The sequence below is a fragment of the Sinocyclocheilus rhinocerous genome, unplaced genomic scaffold (genome assembly GCF_001515625.1).
Source record: "Sinocyclocheilus rhinocerous isolate Xijiao unplaced genomic scaffold, SAMN03320098_v1.1 scaffold450, whole genome shotgun sequence".
Taxonomy (NCBI): Eukaryota; Metazoa; Chordata; class Actinopteri; order Cypriniformes; family Cyprinidae; genus Sinocyclocheilus; species Sinocyclocheilus rhinocerous.
In genome coordinates, this window is record NW_015653457.1 from 806,651 (window position 1) to 815,033 (window position 8,383).

General features: G+C 37.4%; 1 non-coding gene across 1 annotated transcript; it reads left to right on the forward strand.

Moving 5' to 3' along the window:
* Positions 1 to 1,281: 1,281 nt before the first annotated feature.
* trnas-gcu (transfer RNA serine (anticodon GCU)) lies at positions 1,282 to 1,363 on the forward strand. Its single transcript has one exon. It is a non-coding gene; the product is annotated as a tRNA-Ser (tRNA).
* Positions 1,364 to 8,383: the final 7,020 nt, after the last annotated feature.

Here is an 8,383-nt window from a genome sequence, read left to right on the forward strand (position 1 = left end):
TGTAACAATTAATCATTAAATAATATTATTATTTTTTTAATTTTATCAAATTAATGATACAGTAATAACAATAATTATCAAAAATATATTTTTGTGAAATACCAAAAATAAATAAAGATAAAAATGTATTTTCCATAAAGTAGTATTGTTTTATATAAAATTATTTTGTCAGTTCTTTCAGCAGCCATCTTGGTAACGTCCCGTTTTATATCTAGGTATCCCAAATTGCCAAAAACTTAAGAACTTAACTTAAAGTAAATAAGTAAGTAAGTACAGTAAATAAATAAATAGAATTATTATTATTTTAAATAAGTAAAATATTTAAAAATATTTTTTAATTAAATGAAAAATATATATATTTCCAATTTTTTTAAATTCTTTTATGAGTAAAATACTTTTGTCAGTAACACCCCTATTGTATAGCTAAGCAATCCAAATGGTCATGAAAAATTAAAATAAGATAAATGCTACCACTATTTCTACTATTAATAATAGGGATGCACCGGTTGACTGGCCATAAATCGGTACCGGCTGTTTTTTGCTTCTAACGCGCGATCGGCAACCGGGTGGTTTTTTCTCTTTTTTTCGGACGGTTTTTCCGGATGTACGCCTGCGTGCACAGACTATATTGGAATCATTCGTGAACATGTCATTTGTGTGGAAGTATTTCAAAAACAGTTTTCTTAATCCCGCTCCCGCTGAATTTCTGACCATTACCACCCGCTCGAGATTTTTGTGTCCAGTCCCGACCACTCCCGCAAACATATATGGCATGTAATTTCCGCACATTAGGGAGTCGCTATCAATATGGGGAGTATTTTAATCTCTTTTGAAAGCTCGCTGTTCACTTTCGATTTCTCGATCACGCGCACTCTGTGTAAAGGAAGAGCAGATATTTGTCTATGAGCTCAGGATCTGTTGAGCAGCAAATCCTCCAGCATGACCTTGTCAGGTCAGCCATCTCTCCTCTCAACCCATGATCGCTGAAATCTGACTCCTGCAGCTCGTGTTGGATGCAGGGAAGTCCGCGTTTTGTTTCCATGGAACTGGGCTACTTTTAAACTGTTGCCATGGGTTGATTTCCCCCCGTGGGTTAAAGGTCTGAAATGTTGCTTAAATTACATTTGACTGAAATGCTTGTATTAAAACATTTTGTATTCTACCTATAATAAAACTGTGCTAGATGTTAAGTTTTGTGAAGGATGGCCACTGGTAGGAAGCTTTTTAGCTGCGTTTTTGATAAATATGCATAACAGTCACTGTAAAATATATTTAGGTATGGACGAGGTGGCCGAGTGGTTAAGGTGATGGACTGCTAATCCATTGTGCTCTGCACGTGTGGGTTTGTGTCCCATCCTTGTTGCTTAATGCCATAGGGTGCAGTTGTGGCCTAATGGTTAGAGAGTCGGACTTATAACCCGAAGGTTGTGGGTTCGAGTCTCAGGTCCAGCAGGAATTGTTGGTGGGGGGAGTGAATAACCAGCGCTCTCTCTTCCACGACAGAATACACAGAACCGAAACCCCGCCTGATAAGTGCACCACACTGACATTTTGTTGTCATGTAGAGCTTTTACAGATACACAACATGCAAACAATGTTTACAGTGAATAACCAGTGCTCTCTTCCACCCTCAATACCATGACTTAGGTGAGAACCTTGAGCAAGGCACCGAACCCCCAACTGCTCCCCGGGTGCCGCAGCAATAGGACTGCTCCTCTGCTGCTGTGTGTGTGTGCACTTGGATGGGTTAAATGCAGAGTACAAATTCTGAGTATGGGAATATACACACGTCACTTCATATTTAAAAATGTTCATTGCTACTTTGGGCACTACTTTAATCAACAACCAATCCAATTTAAAAACAAAAGCTAAATGCTGATGCTAAATGTCGGTACCATCTATGTTTGTATTGAATGTTCTTACTGCGCAGTTACCGCCTTTAATTTCAGATGGTTACGGTTATTGTTTTCAATAGGCAAAAGCCAGTTTGTCCTGTTAAATACCAAATAAACATCTTGTATACTTTCATTCTTTCTTGTTTATTGCTTAAAAGGAAAAAAAAACGGAAATCGGAATCGACCAGTTTGCTTGTAAAAAATCGGTATCGGAATCGTCCATGAAAAATTATGATCGGTGCATCAGTAATTAATAATAATAATAATAAATAACAATTAAAAATAATGTAAAAAATTTAAATTTATTATTACAATAAATGTTACATTTAATTAAACATTTTAATTAAATGTAAAACTTTACAAATAAAACTATGAATTAAATGATTTTTAAATTATTGTTTTATATATAAAATACTTTTGTTTAGTATGTAGTTAAGACTAATTATGATCCTGCTTTGAAAACAGAATGCAGTAGGAAGCACTGCATTAGTGTTTTCAGTAACATTCTCCCTTCATCTGGTCTTTGAGCTCTTAGGTCGATCTGAGCCACTGAAAGCAAGCCGGTCAGGCTATGTGCTGTTATCTAATGATACATTAGTTTGGGAAAAGCTATTATCAATACTAGGACCAACAAAGCATGCATGGTCCACCCTGTTTAGATCACAGGTTAAGCCTCTTTGTCCTGGAGGCATCTTGACATTTATCTAACCATATTCCTACCACACTCTCCATAGTCCCGGGTTAAGCCAGGGGCCTGTGAGATTTGAGCCCCCAGCACCTTTTCTAAGTCCTCTCCAATGTTTTTAGTGGCTCTAATGTTGAGGTCAGTGACTTCCTTACACTTAAGCCTGCAGCTATAGGTCAGCATGTCTCACTGTGCTGATACAGATGTATTTTAACTTTTATCCAGGACCACCAGGTCTCTCACTTCACTTGTAGCCCCTGGAAAGAAATCAGTCCCTGAGCTCAAAGGCCAAGTCCAATCCTACCGTCACCATCTCAAAACATTCCACTGTTGCACAATCCTTGTAGCCTTAAGACATTTTGGCTACGTGCCCTGCCAAAAAAAGGATTTAGACACCTAAGGCATATCTTAAGCTTGTTCATCCTCGTGAAGCTCCTCTGTGCCCAAAGGCAATGAATTAGAAATTTGTCTCATAATATCTCAAAGGCTCCTGAAGGATGAACCAATCACAGCAGATGTCACAAAGGGTATTGAGTGCAGCTCCTTCCATTTACAGTGCTTGCACAGAATATTTTTCTTAGTTTTCTTCTTGTTCTCCATTGGTTTCTGCAATTAATTCAGATGGAGTTATAAAATTAAACACTATTTATTTATTGATTTGTATCCTTCTGTGCCCATCATACACAACACAATTTTCTGTTAAATTGGTCAACTCCGACTGCCCAAAATCTGCAAACTGGATATGAATTCCGGCAACAAGCATCGACAACTCCAGAGTGCACAGTGCAAAGTTCTTAACCGAGACTGCAAAGTTTTCAACTGAAAACAGCAAACTGTTTATGCGTTTTGGCCATTCATTTACATGACAATGGTGTTTTGGGGACCTGAAAAAGGTTTTCAAAGTGCACATTTTTGAAAATGATATTGTTATCGACTAGAAATGTGCACAGGTGCATAGTCACCAACTGCTGGCCTGGCATGAATAATACAGCATTTTGCGAATCTTGTGAATCTTTTCAAAAAAAGCAAATAATTTTTTTTTTCAGTTTTTAGTACATTGTTGTTGTGTAAACGTACACTTAGTGAATCTTAAAATGTTAATATTAATTTAGTAACACAGTTAAATGTAATCAATTTTAAATGTATTTAGCCAAAATAGTAATACATTTTAATATTATAACAAGAAAATTATTACTGCTTAACCAGTATTGTTCCAATTTTTTTTGTTTGTTTTTTTTTTTTTGAAAATTTCATTCTTGCTATCTATTTTTGATTTTTGTTAACTATACTTCCAAACTAATGAATACATTCAGATAATCTCCAATGACAACATTGTAATATTTGCAAAGGCGGCACAGAAGCTAACGCTTCATTAGCGAAAACGTGTGCTGCCCTCCAAGCACTGGTATTCTCTTCAGGAAATGCAAAGTCAGTTCTAAACTAAACTGATTTGTCCTAAAAAAAAATCCCATGATCAGCCAATACTTTTGTCTTGTACAAGAACAGATGCATTTATATCAAAGGAAAAAGAGACAGAATGTGAATAATGAAGGCAGGCAAGGTGGTGGGTGAAGAGGGTCCAGAAAGAGGGGGAAGAAGAAGAGGAAGATGAGAGGACGAAGAGGAGGGTTGTTGACAGGGTAGCTTTGGCTCGCAGGCACACATCTGGCAAGAGATTACAGCTGGCACGGCATCATGCATGAGCGCTACTGTTCACCAATGATTTTAGGCGACATAAGCGACGCTTCATGATGCAACAAAGTTGTGCCGATTTCAAATGTATGCATATGAGCAGCAACTATCAATGGGAGCTCTCGAGTTTGATACAGCCTTGCAAAACCCAAAGAACTTAAATTCACCTATCTCCTCTCCTCTCTCCTTCCCTTATCCTCTCTGTTTTTTCTCCATATCATTTTCCTAACCTCTTCCCTCACCCTCTTTGATGTGAAATGCATCTCAAATCTGAGGACATCATGATCGCATTAAAACTGTTACCCGCTTGCCAGTGAGGCATTCGCTCTTTGATGAAAGGGGAAAAAACGAAGAAAAAAGTGACAGAGGTGGGCTTGTCAAACTCAAAATCCCTGTTCGGATCCTGCCCCAGCACGCACGGACAAGCAGGGCTTTCTCCGAGCAGCTTTGAACTAGAGACAGCACAGCTATAAATCAGGTTATGTTTTTATACATATTTAATATAGTGTATAATGTCTGTTTTATGTGGGGATATGGGTGAGATACACTTGTATTGCCTATTATTCTGTCGACAAACTTCCCTGCTAGCTCGGGTCTCTCTCTTCTGCATTCTCTTTCTCTGACCCGCAGGCTTTCTCTCTCTTTATTGCTCTGCTCCTCTGATGTTCTTGCCCTAATCTTGGCTGTTCTGCAAGTTGAAAGACACTTTTCTCTCTTTCCGCGCCGTTTGATCTCACACGTTAAGCTTGAGGAGCCTTCTCTGAGCCGAGAGACCCCGAGGTGAGAGGTAGCATAGAACAAAGGCCAGAATATTGTAGCTTTGCTCACATGAAAACAGATAAAACTGTCTAAAACCGGCATTTGCACTTAATGCTCAATGCTCGATTCTTGACATATGGCAATATAAGTCACACAATACTGTACATGGATGATTGGGTTCATGGAAAATGCAATGACTCGACCCTTGGTTTTACATAAAGATACGGCTGTGTTGGAAGAAATAAGAGTTGTGAGATTTAGGAAGTTTTCAATCTAATATATACAGTATTAAGAAAACACTTTATAGCCATGTGTCCACCAGCGTGTTTTCTGAGGTTATTTTCAGTTGTCTTCAATGGGAGCGCGGCATATTTAAAAACGGTAGCAGCATGATGTGGCGGTGAGCGTCTATTTCATGCATTCAGTTGTTTTTCTGGTTGGCAAATATTTCAAAATGTCCAACTTTGGGTAAAAAGCAGCACTCGTCACTGTCATTTTTACTCAGCCATCCAATCACAGTAGAGGAGGGGCAGGACAAATATCACTAACCTGTTGTTCTACTGTTAAATTTTGAGTTATTAGCTCAGACACATTCTACTTGTACAACAAATGAATGGAGAAGTTCTAAGTATCGATTGTCTCCAAATATTCATATCTGTACCAGATGGCTTCTATGGACTACAACAGTATTAATATGAAAAATTATGCTTGGAGGAACATTTCATTGAACATGTGTCTAAATACTGCACCTCCAAAACATAGCACTGAAAATAAAGAAGTCTAACCAAAATCTTGCAAATATTTAAATGTCATAAACATTGTAATCACTAGAAAATCTAATGACTATAGTATCCTTAAAATGTGGGTGAAAAAAAAATCAGTATTTCAAAGTACTAATATTTCATTATATTCTATTTTTAGAATTTGTCACATACTTTGGGGGAACAACAATATATTCTGTATCTATTCCAATGCAAAACTCCGACATAATGTCTAAATTCACAAAACATATTGAATTGTGATGTTATTGTAACGTGTCACGAATATTAAGCTTTTGAAATCTCAGTTCCTGAATTTGAACCTGTTGTTCTACTGTTCTTTACATTCTTTACATTAAAATTTGAGTTATTAGCTCAGACACATTCTACTTGTACAACAAATGAATGGAGTAGTTCTAAGTATCGATTGTCTCCAAATATTCATATCTGTACCAGATGGCTTCTACGGACTACAACAGTATTAATATGAAAAATTATGCTTGGAGGAACATTTCATTGAACATGTGTCTAAATACTGCACCTCCAAAACATAGCACTGAAAATAAAGAAGTCTAACCAAAATCTTGCAAATATTTAAATGTCATAAACATTGTAATCACTAGAAAATCTAATGACTATAGTATACTTAAAATGTGGGTGAAAAAAAAATCAGTATTTCAAAGTACTAATATTTCATTATATTCTATTTTTAGAATTTGTCACATACTTTGGGGGAACAACAATATATTCTGTATCTATTCCAATGCAAAACTCCGACATAATGTCTAAATTCACAAAACATATTGAATTGTGATGTTATTGTAACGTGTCACGAATATTAAGCTTTTGAAATCTCAGTTCCTGAATTTGACTCAATTTGAATAGATAGATAGATCTGCACCAAAAGCTCTAGTATGAAAAAATCCTAAAAGCATAAAACATAATATTCTTAAAGAGCCACAAAAGATGCAGATGCAGAATAAGCAGACAGACTGACAGTACAATAAAAGGTCTACAAATATGATGTTGCAGTGTTTGTTTTAGAGTTCAAAGTACATACAGTATTTAACATTGAAGAATTAAGTTAATCCATAATATTCTTAAACAGCCAAAAAAAAAAGTATCTCCTAAGTCAATACAGAGTGCAGACGTGTGCTCAAGGCTCTTCAAAGCTGCACTTGTTGCACAAACGTGAGTTGGTTTTCCTGTGGGAATCCCTGAAGGCATTTAGGGCTGAATTAGCTGTCTGAGCTGCTGAGTCACACAGTAGATGGGCTCTAGAGAGGATCTGCTCTTTCATCAACTGTGCAATAATGCTAAATCTTATTTGTTTTTCTTTCAAGAGTACGAGGCATATGTGAAAAGGAGGTAGACTGGAGGGGGGAGGGAGTGATGGAATCCCATTTTGCCTTTGGGCAAGTTGGCACCTGACTGCTTAACAAAGCCCCGGTCAGAGGTCAAAGGTCAGATGTCACAGAGAGAGAGCCCCTACGTGGAGGGTGCTGAATAAACGGCAGCTAAATCTTTCTTTATGTCCCTTTAACTCATCCTCTCCTTCGTTGTCCTCCCTTCGCTCCTCGGCTCTCTCTTTATCAGTCTGGGCCGGGCATCTTGAGCTCTATTCTCTCCGTGTGATGTATTTAAGACAAGGGTGAATGTAAACCCAAGGGCTCCTCAATCATCTGCTGGAGGGAAACAGTTTAAAGCCTCAATCCCCACTCAAAGTCCATTGTTTATTAGGTGATGCTGAAGGTGCAGACAGACTGACAATACACTGGCAGTGCAGATGCTGGAAAAGTCTAGAAATAGGACGGTGCAGTTGTTTTAAAGTTAACCTTCATGTTCTGTAGTCGTATGAGAGAGAGCATTTTGAAAGAGCTTAAACAACACACCTAACATTGAAGTTCTAAGTTGATAGTTTTCTGAATATCATGAGAACGGTTTATAAACAAACATTTCAAACGTTCTTTGTGAAAGATTACATTAGCCCACAAAACTGAATGAATAAACATGATGAACTTTGACATGCTACGAATCCCTGACTGCTGTACACTCCTGCCAGTTATTCACATTGATTTAATGTATTGTGTACTATGGCTCTATTCCAAAACCTAGTGAGCTACCACTGCCTACTTAATCCCAATGTATACTTTGTTTTTCAAGTGTACAGGGTAGTGTGCATAACATAATTTCTGTCAACAGCAAAGTATACATGTACTGTACGACCATGGCTTGATTTTTCTAACCACATGTACTCTGCACGACACTGTCTCAGGCCTGAGGTAAACTTTGGGTTTTAGGCGGGTACCTTCTGAAGCAGCATCCTAACAATCATGGAACCTCCTAACTGATTGATATGGAACCCTTTAGCAGGGTTTCTACAGGTCTTAAAAAGTCCTTCCACGATTTAAAGCCTTAAAAAGGTCTTAAATCAGAGCAGAACGTCTTCAGTTCATAAAGTGTTGCATGCACTGCAAAAAATGAATATCTTCCTCTGTGTTTTTGTTTTCCAATATACATATCTAAAAATCCTTAAATCAAGATTTACTTGAGATGCAAATGTAAAATGAAGTATTGTGTAAAATAATCAATTT